This window comes from Mustelus asterias, chromosome 10 (genome assembly GCF_964213995.1).
Source record: "Mustelus asterias chromosome 10, sMusAst1.hap1.1, whole genome shotgun sequence".
Taxonomy (NCBI): Eukaryota; Metazoa; Chordata; class Chondrichthyes; order Carcharhiniformes; family Triakidae; genus Mustelus; species Mustelus asterias.
Window position 1 is genome coordinate 102,171,759 of NC_135810.1, and position 16,174 is coordinate 102,187,932.

Sequence of the window (16,174 nt, forward strand, 5' to 3'; positions counted from 1 at the left end):
TCTAAATCCATCAGATTAGCATTCAGGAAAAGGAAACCCTGGCCATTTTCTTCTCCTCCTCAATGTAGAATCATCATAAAATCATACAGTGCAGAAGGAGGCCATTCAGCCCATCGAGACTGCACCGATCACAATCCCACCCAGACACTATCCCCATTATCCAATGCATTTCCCCAAGCTAGCCCCCCTGACACTGAGGGGCAATTTAGCATGGTCAATCCATCTAACCTGCACATCTTTGGACTGTGGGAAGAAACCGCAGCACCTGGAGGAAATCCATGCAGACACAGGGAAAATGTGCAAACTCCACACAGACAGTGGCCCAAGCCGGGATACGAACCCAGGATCCTGGCCCTCTGAGTCAGCAGTGCTAACCACCGTGTCACCGTGCCACCCTCTAGAAGATGTAGTGGCCAATGTAGAGGCATTTCGACCAGTTACCAAACCCTGCTGCCACCCTGGCTGCAAAGCAGTTAACACAGCACTGGCTGGGGAATAAAGCCTAGCAACAGGGAAAGCCACTTGCTGACTAACTGGCTAAGCTATCAGAAAAGCCCATGTTTCTCCTTGCTGCTGCCGCTTGCCCTGGACTTTAGCCCTTTATAATATAAACCACATGCTTTGCTATAAAACTGGTCCTGCACTTGATTTCATCACGCATTACAGAAATTGTTTTAAGATTTCATTCCATCGGACCAATATAAATACGGAATTAATCATCTTTTCAATTGCATCATTGTGATTTAATCTGGAGTAGAACGAGCTGAGCTACTTTGCACTTCGTTATTTTAAAGCGATTCATATCTTTTTGGAATTGTGACAGTCATACCCATTAATGTGGACTGGAGTCTGGGCTGTGAAAGGAACATTGTGTTACAAAGCATTTAAATAGTTGATTTTCAACAAGACCTACAATTTTTATAAATTATCCCCAGATGAATGATGACTTTTGAGCTACATACAGAAAACAGTGATGCAAAAGGAGTCAATGTGGGCGTGCTCCGACAATATTGGGCTGGGAATCCCAGGGAGCAAGCACATCCACAAACCAGTATTTGGTATGCTTATTTACGCTTGCCAATCGCGTGATTATTTTAATGTTCAATCTATCCCTACTGACTCCTACTGTTGGTTAGCAGAGGGTACAGTGATGCTGCAAATGGCACATTTTAAACCTAATATGTCTGCTGATTGATGTGTATAAACAAGGATAATACAAAACTGAACCTTGGCACAAATACGTGCTGCTGCAGATCCAAAACCTCAGATTTCATTGGACAGTATCCACGGTGAACCAGCTTACTTAAAACAAGTCACTAAAACAAGGATCTACAGGGGGACATGTTCGGCTGAATTTTACGGCTTCACTTGTCCCGAAACCGCAAAATCCCGCCCAAAGTCAACGGACCTTTCCATTGTCCGCCCCTCGTCCGCTCCGGTTCCCAGTGGCGGGCGGGGCGGCAAAATTCCGGCCCACATGTGGGATCATTTTAGTTTACACTTGTTAATAAAGCAGGCCATTGTTCGAGGAAAAAAGATGAAACTGCTCAAAATCTCCATGAAGCATTTCGAAATAATACATGCCAAAGATTTTCTAATGCAAAATATTCACCCCAACGAAGGATATTCACCTCTAACTGGTTCCTGCTGCTAAATCCATTATCACCACACTGTGCCTTTCTACAAGCAGAGGAACAACTGCTCTGCTGAGCATAGCGAGTAGGTTTACTAAGATTGGATGAGTGCACCTACCACCAAGTCAGTTGTTAAGTGTCCATCTCAAATTTTATTTTTTGCGCTCTTACCATTATCAGAGACCCGAACACAAACATAATGGGCAGAATTTTACGGCCTTGTTCATCCCAAAAACGTAAAATCCCACCCGAGGTCAATGGACCTTCCCCATGGTCCGCCCCTCGCCCGCTCCGATTCCCGTGGTGGGTGGGGCATTAAAACTCCGGCCCAAGTCGGATACTTCAGTGCAATACTGAGGGCGTGTTGCACTGTCATAGGTGCCATCTTTTGGATGAGACGTTAAACCCAGGGCCCCTTCTGCTTTCACAGGTTGATGATGCAAAAGATCCCAGGGCACAATATCAAAGGAGAGCGAGGGTATCATCTCTGGTTGTCCTAACCATTATTTATCCCTCAAATCATGATCATTAAAATGTATTACCGGCTTATTAAGTTAGTTGGAGCTTGCAGTGTAGAAATTGGCTACCACATTTCCAACCTTACTAAAGTGACTACCCTTCACCAATAATACATTGGCTGTAAAGTGCTTTGACTTCTCTTCCTGCTCCCAAACTAGGAAGAATCTAGTATCCACCAAGGATCATTTCTTGATCCCCTCCCATTTCTTATCTACATGCTGACCTTTGGCGGTGTATCTAAAAACAATGTTGAGGCGGCACAGTGGTTAGTTAGCACTGCTGCCTCACAGCACCAACGACCCGGGTTCGATTCCCGGCTTGATGGAGTTTGCACGTTCTCCCCTTGTCTGCGTGGGTTTCCTCCGGGTGCTCCGGTTTCCTCCCACAGTCCAAAGATGTGCGGGTTAGGTTGATTGTCCATGCTAAATTGCCCCTTAGTGTCAGGGGGATTAACTAGGGTAAATACGTGGGGTTATGGGGATAGGGCTTGGGTGGGATTGTGGTCGGTGCAGACCCGATGGGCCGAATGGCCTCCTTCTGCACTGTAGGGATGCTATGATTCTATAATTCCATATGTACGCTCACAACGTCCAACTCTACTTGTCCAAACCTTCCACCTCTCTCTAAATGGTTACACTGCTTGTTCAACATTGTGAAATGGATGAGTAGAAATCTCCTCATATACTGGGAAGACTGAAGCCTGTGTCTTTGAAACCTGTGTCTTTAGTTCCCATATGAAAAAGTTCCGTTCCTTACCCAGTGACTCAAGGCGTCCCTATCCCTGACAACTGTTTTGAGGATGCACCAGACTATTCGGAGCTTTAATATCATACTTGGCCTGGGGATGAGCTTCTGACCACATTTATGTGGCATCACCAAAGTTGTCTATTTCCATCTCCGTAACATCACTCAACTCCGTCATCCAAATTTCTGCTGCCCACATGCTAACTCACACCAAATCTGTTCACCCATCATCCCTGTGCTCACTAACGTACTTGAGCTCCCAATTAAGAAGTGCCTAAACTTTAAAATTCCCATCCTAGTTTTCAAATCCCTTCAGGGCTCCACTCCTTGCTGCCTCTGTTATCTCCTCCAGCCACAAAATACTCCACTATGTGCATTTCTCCAACTTTGGCCTCTTGGACATCCTCAATATTATTCACTGGTGGTCAGGTATCAAGCTTCGAAACACTGAAAACCTGAACCTCTCTGTCTCTCTTGGAAACATTACTGAAAGGAAAGACAGCGGACAGGCAACGGCAGGCATTTAAAGAATGAATAGGTGAACTCCAGAAGATGTTTATTCCTGTTTGGCGCAAGAGTTTTAAGGGAATTGTGACCAAACCATGGCTTACAAGGGAAATTAGAGATAGTATCAGATTCAAGAAAGAAGCATATAAATTGGCAAGAGAAAGCAATAGGCCTGAGGATTGAGAGCAGTTTAAAATTCAGCAAAGGAGGACCAAGCGATTGATTAAGAAGGGAAAAATAGAGTATGAAAGTAAGCTAGCGGGGAACATAAAAACTGACTGTAAAAGTTTCTATAGATATGTAAAGAGAAAAAGATTGACAAAAATGAATGTAGGCCCCTTACAGTCAGAAACAGGAGAATTCATAACAGGGAATAAAGTAATGGCTGAGGAATTAAATTTGTAATTTGCTTCAGACTTCACAAAGGAAGACATGAATAATGCACCAGAAGTGCTGAGAGAAACATGTTTTAGTGAGGAGCAGAAGGAAATCATCATTAGTAGAGAAATGGTTTGGGGAAATTGATGGGATTGAAGGTAGATAAATCTCCAGACCTGGATAATCTTCATCCCAGAGTACTTAAGGAAGTAGCCCTGGAAATAGTAGATCCATTGGTGGCTATTTTCCAAAATTCTTTGGACTCTGGAATAGTTCCTACAGATTGGAGGGTCGCTAATGTAAGCACTGTTCAAAAAGGGAGGTAGAAAGAAAATAGGGAACTATAGACCAGTGAGCCTAACTGGCACTGGTACTGGGGAAGTTGCTAGAGTCTATTATTAAGGATTTCATAATTCGGCACTTGGAAGGCAGTATAATCTGACAAAGTCAGCATGGATTTACAAATGGGAATCATGCTTGATGAATCTATTGGAATTTTTTATGGATCTAACTAATAGAGTTGACTGAGGATGTGGTTTATTTAGACTTTCAGAAGATTTTCGACAAGGTCTCACATAACAGACTACTATGAAAAGTTAAAGCACATGGGATTGCAGCTAATGTCTTGAGATGGATAGAGAGCAGGTTAGCAGATAGGATACAAAGAGTTGGCATAAATGGGTCTTGTTCTGATTGGCAGTCAGTGACTAGTGGGGTTCCGCAGGGATCTGTGTGAGTACTCCAATTGTTCACATATTAATGATTTGGAAGAGGAAACTAAATGTATTATCTGGGTGGGAGGGTGAGCTGTGAGGAGGATGCAGAGATGCTTCAGCATGATTTGGACAGGCCAAGTATGTGGGCATCTGCATCACAGATGCAGTATAATGTGGATAAATGTGAGGTTATCCACTTTCGTACCAATAATGAAAAGACAGATTATTACTTGAATGGGTGTGAATTGAGAGAGGCGGATACTCAGCAAGACCTTGGAGTCTTCGTGCATCTGTCGCTGAAAGTAAGCATGCAGATAGAGCAGGCAGTAAAGAAGGCTAATGGTATTCATAGCAAGAGTATTTGAATATAGATGTAGGGATGTTTTGCTGCAATTGTACAGGGCATTGGTGAGACCAAACCTGGAGTATTGTGTGCAGTTTTGGTGTACTTATTTGAGGAAGGATGCCCTTGATATAGAGGCAGTACAGCAAAGAATCAGCTGGCCTGCCACATAAGGAGAGACTAAGTCAGTTAGGATTATATTCACTGGAGTTTGGAAGAGTGGGAGGCGATCGTATAGAAACTTATAAAATTCTAACAGGGTTAGACAGGGTAGATTCAGAATGAATGTTCCCAATGATGGGGGAGTCCAGAACTAGGGGTCATAGTTGGAGGATAAGGGGTAAACCTTTTAGAACTGAGATGAGGAGAAATTTCTTCACCTAGGGGGTAGTGAATGTGTGGAATTCACTACCACAGAATGTAGCTGAGGTCAAAACATTGTCTGATTTCAAGAAGAAATTAGATATAGTTCTTGGGGCTAACGGGATCAAGGGATATGGGAGGAAGGGGGGGATCAGGATATTGAATTTGATGATCAGCCATGATCAAGATGAATGGTGGACCAGGCTCGAAAGGCTGAATGGCCTACTCCTGCTTCTGGTTTCCATGCTTCTATGTCTCCTTAAGAGGCTTTTCGGCAACATTTTTGGTCATTTGTCTGATATCTCCCGACAGAGCTGGGTGCTAAATTTTGCATTTCAGCGATCCTTAAGATTATCCTCAACACCAGGGCCCAACAAGGCTGTGTCCTCAGCCGCTTGCTGTACTCATTATACACTAATGTCTGTGTGGCAAAATTCCACTCCAACTCCATTTTCAAGTTTGCTGACAACACCACCTCGGTGAATCAGATTTCAAACAACGATGAGACGGAGTACAGGAAGAGATCGAGAATCTGGTGAAATGGTGGGCCGACAATAATCTCTCCCTCAATGTCAGTAAAATGAAGGAGATAAGTTAACAACTTCAGGAAGCGTAGTGGAGGACATGCCCCTGTCTACATCAAACGGGATGAAGTGGAAATGGTCGAGAACTTCAAGTTGCTAGGTGTCCAGATCACCAACAACCTGTCCTTGACTCTCCATGCCGATGCTATAGTTAAGAATGCCCACCAATACCTCTACTTTCTCAGGAGGCTAAGGAAATTCAGCATGTCGACTGCGACTCTCACCAATTTTTACAGATGCACCATAGAAAGTATCCTTTCCAGATGTGTCACAGCTTGGTATGGCTCCTGTTCTTACCAAGACCGCAAGAAACTTCCCGCTGCCATGGAAAAGCACCCTGCATAATCAAGGATACCACACACCCTGGACACATACTCTTCCACCTTCTTCCGTCGGGAAAAAGATACAAAAGTCTGAGATCACGTACCAACCGACTCAAAAACAGCTTCTTCCCTGCTGCCATCGTCTTTAAATGGACCTGCCTTATATTAAGTTGACCTTTCTCTACATTCTAGCTATGACTGCAACACTATATTCTGCACCCTCTCCTTTCCTTCTCCCCTATGTACTCTATGTATGGTATGTTTTGTCTGTATAGTCTGTATAGTGTGCAGGAAACAATACCTTTCACTGTATACTAATACATGTGGCAATAATAAATCAAATCAAAATCCTGTGAAGTGCCTTGTGACATTTTATTACATCAAAGGCGTTATATAAATACAAATTGTTGGCATCCTGAGGTTGTGAAAAGTGCTATGTTAATGGAAATCATGCTTTTCTTTTTGACTATTAATCTGAGGAAGCTTTGTCAAGACCAGCAATACTTTGAGCTCAAATATTACCTACATTATCTTTAATTGTTTGATAAGTGTGCATGTTCCCAACAGCTAATGTAAAACATTTCTTTTTTAAGGCTATGTATTAACTCAGTTCTTCGCATATAATGACTCCATGCTCGCACCAGGATCAAGTTTTCAGAAGAGACAGCACAATGCCATATTCCTGGTAGATTATTTTCCATAAATAAACAAAGCCTCATGCTTGACATGTGGTTTGATATGAAGGAGAAACTGAGAGGGAACTGCTTTTCGGTTAAGAGCTCCCGCAATGTATTTATTATATAGCTATGTTTATTGCTTAAACTGTGCCTGAAGAATTCAGCAAAATGTATTTTCTTCCTGTAATAAATATTAACTAAAACTGTGCAAATGCTCCCATTGAAGAATAACACATTGGGGTAATGAAAATTCATCGCTTCCAGAAAGCTAGTGAAACACTGAGTAAGCAGCCAAAATGGATCTTGCCCAGAATAGTTTTCAGATGAGCATTTACACTCCACTGATTCTCCTGTCCCACCCCCCCCCCCCCCCCCCCCCCCCATCTTAAGCGCTGTGATGGAAATCTAGAGCACTCCTGCCCAAAACACAGTGGATGACGGACCAATCTAAGCTTATAATTCTGAGACCATGATTTTTCTTTATTAGTTAAGACTGTAAATGGAATTCAGATACACAACAGCCACGATCCAATGGGAAACAGCCCAGGCTCAAGGGACTGAATGGCCTCTGAGCTTCCGTGCTTTGAGCTGTGCAGCTAGTCTGCCAGGTTTAACCTCACAGGCTGGAACTCTCCGACCTCGCCCGCGGCTGGGATTCTGCAGTCCCACTGCTGTCAACAGTGAATTTGGCGGCCTGTCAAATTTGAAGAAGGCTAAATTCTCCGTTCTCACTGGCTGCAGTAGCGCGCTGTGCGAGACCGGAGAATTGCGGCCACAATCTTTTATGCCTCAGAAACACATCAAGTGTTGAAATTTTCCCCAGTTTTTCCCAGCAAGTTTACACAAATCTGATAATGGCCAGATAATCCAAGGAAAATTTCAGGGCAGGGGAATAAATGGAGTGTAAATGCACATCTGAAAACTATCCTGGGCAAGATCTATTTTGGCTGCCCACTCAGTATTTCACCAGTTTTTTTCTACACAGTGACTACACTTGTGACTACACTAGTGTACCTTTAAGAAAGTGCTTTTTTAAATCATGTACTCTGCAGTTGTAAGCAAACTTTTTCAGTTTTTTTTTATTGTTGCCGGGCTGTCTACAAGAATCTTTTTATTGCTGCTTAAACGAGGGGGGAGTTGTTTATTTTTACTGGGTTGCTTATGACCCTGCATAGTAGGAGACAAACTGGTTGGCAGGTCAGGTGATAGGAATTTTTTTCTCATTTTTCAGTTTGGAGCTGCAGGTTTTAGTTTTAGAAGGGGCATCAGACTGAAAATAAGTCTCTCTCTCTCTTCCCCTGATTTTGGAAATTCTGCTGGTTAGCTGAAAGCAAGGTCTTGCCTTTCTGAAGGGGAGAAATCAGATGTTGGTGGCTTGCCTAGAGTCCCTGGTGTTTTGGGAAGTTGTTCTGACTTCAAACTGTTCTGAGTCTATCCAGAGAACTGCAGACTTCATCCAAAGGTCTCAAGTGCAGTATCACGTGAGCATTCGACTTTGCTGTGTTGAACTGGCTTAAAGAGTTTTGTCTATGGCAAACGTTTTGTTTGATTGGAACATTTCAGACATATTTGTTGAGGGTTATACATTATCATGGTTGTTTTGTGTTGTTTGTAATTGATAGAAGTTATTGCTAATATTCTTACCATACATGTTAACTATATTATTAGATAAACTTTGTTTGATAATAGCTCCCTAGTGGGTCATTTGAATCATACCTGAAGTAAAACCTATCTTGCTTATCCTAGCCAAATTCAAGATGCAAAACTTATGATCCAGGCAGGCTCCATAAAACACTTCAGAGTTTCTGACCTGAACCATAACACACTTCAAAAGTACTTCATTGGCTGGAAAGTGCTTTGGAAGGTCCTGAGGTCATGAAATGTGCTATATAAATGCAAGTCTTTATTTCACCAATTAATATTACCCAGGATGCCATCTGGCATATACTTGGGTGCGATCTTACCAGCTCACCGTGCATGTTGATCAGCGTGGCGAGCTGGGAAGATAGCAGGAGAGGCCAAAAATCTGATTCGCGCCCGCCACGGGAATCGAAGAGGGCAGGGGACGGACCATGAAGAGGTCCGTTGACCCCGGGCAGGATTTTCCAGTTTTGGGGCGAATGCAGCAGAAACTCCCACCTAAAATATCAGCAATAGTGCTGAGATTAGAAATACAAAATATGTTTTACATTGCATCTTAACGCATCAGGCTCTAGTTAAGATGCTGAAATGTGCTAGGCTAAATTCTATAGCGAATGGACATAGAAAATGGCTGGGATTATGTTATTTGGTCACCATTGTTAGACCTTAAGAGGGCTGGACATTCATGAACAATGGGAGAATTTCATAAACTCACTATGCAATCCAAATTAGGGAGGCCATTGGAGCTTTCATCACAGTAACAGGTACTGTACATAATATACCTAGATAATGAAACAGAAAAAGGAGGCATCCCAACATCTCACAAAGCAGCTTTCTCTTGGATAGACAGCAAGGATATAGAAAGAAGATAGGCCTTGCACCTTACACCTCCTTTGATTCAGGCAGCAAGGCTAGGGGATTTTCAAAGTAACTTCATTGCAATGTTAATATAGCCTACTTGTGACACTAATAAATAAACTTAAAACTTAAACTTAAGGGGAGCCTGAGCAGGTGTGCAAACCTGCTTTTCCAGCCTCTCTGTGTATTCTCAGCTCAATCTCCTCAGGCCTCCTTGTATAAATGCAAGGCTGCGCAAGGGTCGAACCTGCACTGTGTATATGAACAAGCCATTCAACTTGCCAAATTGAGGCCTGGACAGTCACAGCACACTTCAGATTGTACTACTATTATTATTTACTGCTGTTACTACTAATACTATTGGGCAGCACAGTGGCACAGTGGTTAGCACTGCTGCCTCACAGGGTCAGGGACCTGGGTTCGATTCCTGGTTTGGGTCATTGGCTGTGCGGAGTCTGCATCTGCTCCCCGTGCCTGCGTGGGTTTCCTCCGGATGCTCCGGTTTCCTCCCACAGTCCGAAAAATGTGCTGGTTGGGTGCATTGGCCATGCTAAATTCTCCCTCCGTGTACCCGAACAGGCGCCAGAGTGTGGCAACTAGGGGATTTTCACAGTAACTTCATTGCAGTGTTAATGTAAGTCTACTTGTGACGCTAATAAAAAAATAAATAAACTACAGCTGGCCAGTGTTAGAGGGGAAAGGAATATGAGGCCTATGTTATTGCATTTGAGAATCCATAGCATTGATCACCGAGGCTAATACCAGGTCACAGAAATCCAAGCTATAAACTGAAGAAGTAAGAAAACAAAAGGCTTTCAGGTGACCTAATAGAATTGAAAATTGTAAACGTGTTTGCTGAAGCTGATGGATTCAAAACTTGGGAGACATATATTTGAAAATTATAAGTTAATAGGGACTTCAGGCAGAACCAATTCACACAAGGAGAGTGTCAAATATATGGAAAATGTCACCAGACTAGGTGACTGAATTCTATAATATAAATGAGCTCCGCCAAAGGTAGGTTTCTGCAAAAAGACGTGATTAAAAGGACTTGCCGAACCGAAAAGAGTGACAGCAATGTTATCATACAGACGCTTAACACACGTGTCAAATTCCTCTGCACTATTTTAATGGATACATTACCTCAGGTTAACACCTCCATTAAAGCAGGGGAAAGAGGAACTTGATATAAACGTTTACATCAGAACACTGTTGAGAAGACAGGAGAATTGTTGAGAAAGCAAGTTGAGATCCACTACAAATGTGTAGGCTTATTGGGCCATAAGTCCTTTTCCTGTTCCTAAAAGTGCCAGTTAATAGGCCAACTAATTTGGAGCAATGCCACAATTTGTGAATTTCTACACTAACAAGCTGTAGCACGTTCATTGCATTTTGCAGTGGCAATGAAAATGCGCGTCACTGAACAGACTTGAATAATATCAAATCACTTTCTGCATTAAGTTGGGCAGAACGGTGGCACTGCTGCCTCACAGCGTGAGGGATATATGATAGATAGATAGATACACTACAGTGCAGAAAGAGGCCCTTCGGCCCATCGAGTCTGCACCGACCACAATCCCACCCAGGCCCTATCCCCATATCCCACCCACTAATCCCTCTAACCTAGACATCTCAGGACTCGAAGGGGCAATTTTAGCATGGCCAATCAACCTAACCTGCACATCTTTGGACCTGAGTTCGATTCCCAGCTTGGGTCACTTTGTGTGGAGTTTGCACATTCTCCCTGTGTCTGCTTGGGTTTGCTCCAGGTGCTCCGGTTTCCTCCCACAGTCCAAAGATGTGCAGGTTAGGTGGATTGCCTATGCTAAATTGCCCCTCAGTGTCAGGGGGGACTAGCTAGGTTAAATGCATGGGATTATGGGGATAGGGCCTGTGTGGGATTTGTGGTTGGTGCAGGTTCGATGGGTCGAATGGCCTCCTTCTGCACTATAGGATTCTGTGATTCTATAAGGATCACCGGACGCTTGGTCAAAGAGGGATTATGTCCGAGTTCCGGCCTCGGGTCACTGTCTGTGCGGAGTCTGCACATTCTCCCCGTGTCTGTGTGGGTTTGCTCCGGGTGCTCCAGTTTCCTCCCACAGTCCAAAGATGTGTTGGTTAGGTGGATTGGCCAAGTTAAATTACCCCTTAGTGTCAGGGGGATTAGCAGGGTAAATATGTGGGGTTACGGGAATAGGGCCTGGGTGGGATTGTGGTCGGTGCAGACTTGATGGGTCGAATGGCTTCATTCTGCACTGTAGAATTCTATGAGAGAAGTGGGTGGGTGGGTGGGAAGGTGGGAGTGGATAGAAGCACAAAGGTGTTTATGGTGGTAATTTTAGAGCTTAAGGCCTCGACAGCTGAAGGCATAGCTACCAGCAAAGGGGTGACACAAATCGGGGATAAATACAAGGCCAGAATTGGAAGGACACAGTGTTCACGGAGAATTGGAGAAGGTTACAGAGATAGGGAGGGAATTTGAGGATATGAGGAATTTCAACACAAATTTTTAATTTGCGGTGTTGATGGACAGGGAATCTACGGCAACAACCTACATACGGGAGATGTAAGATCAGATGATGAAAGATTGCTCCAAAAGGTCAGGGTTTGACAGTTTAATGCAGAGAGAGAAAGAGGTAAAGAGGGGTGAAGCCAAAGAGGGATTTTGAAAATGAGAATAAGAATCTTAAAGTCAAGATAATGCTGGATGGTAGCCAATGTAGAACAGCAAGCACATGGGATGATAGGAAAACAGGCTTTAGTCACCCAGTTGTAAAATTGGCAGCTGGGATTTTCTGCCAGTATAGAATCCACAGAATTTTAATCTCCATTGTAATAACTGGTCTGTTATGTGCCCTTGTTGCAAGTTGAAAATCTACATTGGTGACCCAATTATTTTGGACTAAACAGCAGATACTATAAAAATCCCTATCAATAAGACTGCTTACACCATCTATATTTACACAATACACAAAAAGCATCCTCAAAAAATGGACACATTTTTGGATCATGACACTAATTCTGATATTCTGACATTACATATTTCACTGAACATGATTTCCCATGTCGCAGCCAGAAAGCTGTGAGTAGCCAAGCTGAATGCAGACTTCTAACCACAGCATTGTTTTTCCATGTATTTTGTCCAATTTTCACTTGTGTTTTGAAGCCAATAATTCTTACCAGGTATGCTTTCATGGATGGAGATCTTGTTTTTAAGTTTAAGTTTATTTATTGGTGTCACAAGTAGGCTTACATTAACAGTGCAATGAAGTTATTGTGAAAATCCCCTAGACGTCACACTCCGGAGCCTGTTCGGGTACACTGCGGGAGAATTTACCATGGCCAAAGCACCAAATCAGCACGTCTTTCGGACTGTGGGAGGAAACCGGAGCACCCAAAAGGAAACCGGTGGTTGGCACTGCTGCCTCACAGCACCAGGGAACCTGTTTGACTCCTGGCTTGGGCGCTGTCTGTACGGAGTCTGCACGTTCTCCTCGTGTCTGCATGGTTTTCCTCTGGGCACTCCGGTTTCCTCCCACAGTCCAAACGATGTGCTGGTTAGGTGCATGGCCATGCTAAGTTCTCTCTCAGTGTACAAAGAACAATACAGCACAGGAACAGGTCCTTTGGCCCACCAACCTGCGCCAATCACGTTGACCTATCTAGGCCAACTGCCTATATCCTTCTATTCCCCGCCTGTTCATGTGTCTATCCAGATAAGTCTTAAATGTCGTTAATGTGTCTGCCTCAACCACCTCATTTGGCAATGCATTCCAGGCCCCCACCACCCTCTGTAAAAAAACTTCCTTTGCACATCTCTACTGAACCTTTCCCGCTTTACCTTGAACTTGTGCCCTCTTGTAATTGTCATTTCTGCCCTGGGAAAAAACTTCCAACTGTTCGTCTTATCTATACCCCTCATAATTTTATAAACTTCTATCAGGTCGCCCCTCAGCCTCCGTCTTTCCAGGGAGAACAATCCCAGTTTAGTCAATCTCTCCTCATAGCCTCCATACCAGGCAACATCCTGGTAAACCTTTTCTGTACTCCCTCCAAAGCCTCCACGTCCTTCTGGTGGCGTGGCGACCAGAATTGGACAAAGTATTCCAAATGTGGCAGTACCCGAACAGGCGCCGGAATGTGGCGAATAAGGGACTTTCACAGTAACATCATTGCGGTGTTAATGTGAGCCTACTTGTGACTAATAAATAAACTTTAATTTTAACAGGATGATAGGTGTAGGTTAAGGGATAAGTGGGTTAAATACGTGTGGTTACAGGAATAGAGCCTGGGTAAAATGTTCTGTCAGAGAGTCGGTGCAGATGGGCCGAATGGTCTCCTCCTGCATTGTAACGATTCTAAAGCTTCTATTTGTTCACTTTATCTAAACCTTGTACAGCTCCATCAAATCTCCCCCCAATCTTCTTTGCCCCAAGGAGAACAACTCCAGCTTCTCGAGCAGATTTTGGTGGCGAAATTCCTCACCCGCGGAATCATCCTGATTAACCTCCTCTGCATGCTCCCAAGAACCTTCATATCCTTCCTTGCTCAAGTGCTAAGTTTTCAGAATTTCTGTGCGACTTCAAGGACACGGTTTCCATCTGCAACTTTGGTGCAAAGATGGAAAGACACCCAGAGAAATGGTAAACATGGTTGGAGACTGTGAAAGTGCCGCTTCTTTGGCGGATTGGGTGGTCTGTTGCGGGATTGGCTGGTCCGCTGCCAATGTTACTGTAGGAGAAACCCCTGCAAAATTTCAGCACCTGAATATCTGCAAACTCTTGGGCCTTTGAAAGGCATCCCAGCCAAATCAAAGCTTGTTCTCATCAGATGTCAACAGACAGGTATTTTCCAGCTGAGGTCACTAGGTAGTATTCCGGAATGGGAAACCTGGCTGATCATTTCCACTCTGAAACCCAGAGGCATTGAGGGTAACCAGCATGTTCCAAACTGCTGAGAACAACTAACTCACCACAGTTCAGCAACTGAACTGGATCCTTCTACTCTACATGATGTTAAAGGGGTTTTTTTAAAAACCTATCCTCAGAGCAATATAGCATTTGCCTAGTATAAATAGAACATCTTCAATACCATTTTCATGCCTGCATTGCAAAACTGCACAAGAGGATTAGCAGTGAGTTGCAGTCAATCTCGAGTGAAAATAAAACACATTTCATAGCAAGTATTACTGCCCACATTCATGGGATTGCTGCAATTCAAACTTTTATTTCCAAATTTATAAGACTGGTGAAAACAGTTAAGTGATGTAACCATGTCACCATGGTGCAATAACTGTGGAAATAAGGTCCACGGTTTATTGTTTCTGTGAATGCTATTTTTAAAGGCTCTCTACTTCAACTATACACATCTCCACACTAAATATCACAGTTATGGTTTGGTCGGAAATAAATTGAAAAATACATTTAAAATGTTTGCATACATTCAATTAAACTACATGAAACGTACTGTACATTGACACCAAGTTTACCAAATGCCAGACAGCAAACACGAGAATAAACATACTTTTAGAACACAACATTGTGTGTGAACAGCCTCCATTATATGTGGTTTTCCTACTATAAAACACTGAATCAGTGTGCTTCCCCTCCCCCCCCCCCAACACATTGCTGAGGCAATCCACGCCATCTGCATGGCGAATATTTCAAATTTTACACTTTTCCCAGGGTTGAAAAAGCAAGAAACTCTTCTGCAACAGAATAATCATTTGTGCATTTAAACGATCCACACTTAAAAACACACACACACACACAAATGGTAGCCATAGCTATCCATGACCTAGTTTCAGGAAAGAAGCAATTGTTATCATTAGGTATACAATGTGTCATGTGTAAAATCAATACATTATAACCTCTGTGCTTTTGAGCTCAAGTCCGCAATTGTATCAGCGACCACATGCACATACATTTAATTCATTTCACCCAAAGAAACTTGGCTTGTATGGAAAATAAATTGTAATTAACCATGAAAGATCAACTCGTTGAGTTGCTACTTCAGCCTATATATTATAGTATATATATATATTTCCTTTCTAATGAACACAGCTTGATTTTAAGGAGCCCTCAATGACAGTTAATTAATATTCCCAAGTCACAGAAAGTACCATTTAGAAACAACCCCCCATCTCCAAACTGTAAGCATCCCATCCCCCCACCAAACCAGAACTATTGCAGTTCAACTGCTCTTTAAAAAGTCAGAACAAATAATATAACCCAAGTAACATCTTGAAAAGTTGTTTAGGTCAATGCTGTGTCTATATATAAACATCTTACCTTATACAATGCTGCTTCTTTTTTTAAACAAAACCCAGAGCTTGTTTTCACTTCCACAAACAACGAAAAGCTCCCACTACTTTTTTTGTGTGTTTTTTTAAAAAATATTTATGTATAAGGTTTAAAAGAAGCGTTTTTTCACGTATCACTCATCACCAGGCTGTGTCTCTCTCTTCTGTAGCCCGTCAGTGTGTAGCTCGGTAAGGCCTATAATTGGAAGAATATCAACTATAGTTTGCATGTATGTCTTGATCCAAAGCTAATGACACCGAAACGATGTGGTGGCGAATGGAAATGAGGAGGGAGGGAAAATACAGAGAGAGAGAGAGAGAGGGGGTGGGGGAGGGGACTGAGGTAAAAGTTGATCACGGAATGGCGTCAGAAGCTGCTGCTGCTTTCTGAAACATTCATTTCCCAGACTGAGAGTGAATGTGAGAGACGCACAGAGAGAGAGACAGAGACACAGAGAGAGACAGGGCAGCGGCCGCCCTCACACACACCGAAACTCAGCACCAGGCAGCCAGTGACCCGCGGCCAGGGGCAGCCAGACTCCCTGCCCCCACAATCTACCTCCTGCACCACCCCCAAAATCCCCTG

At 43.3% G+C, this 16,174-nt stretch overlaps 1 protein-coding gene across 2 annotated transcripts in view; it reads right to left on the bottom strand.

Annotated features, from left to right (window-relative positions):
* LOC144499821 (F-box-like/WD repeat-containing protein TBL1XR1) overlaps window positions 1–16,140 on the bottom strand; it is a 385,459-nt gene extending 369,319 nt beyond the window's left edge. The window contains exon 1 of one of the 2 annotated variants that reach the window (XM_078222335.1): window positions 15,578–16,140. The gene's annotated coding sequence lies outside the window, so the exon portion shown is untranslated. The remainder of the gene's footprint in view (window positions 1–15,577) is intronic. The other variant, XM_078222337.1, reaches the window with a different exon arrangement.
* Between the last annotated feature and the right edge of the window lie 34 nt (window positions 16,141–16,174).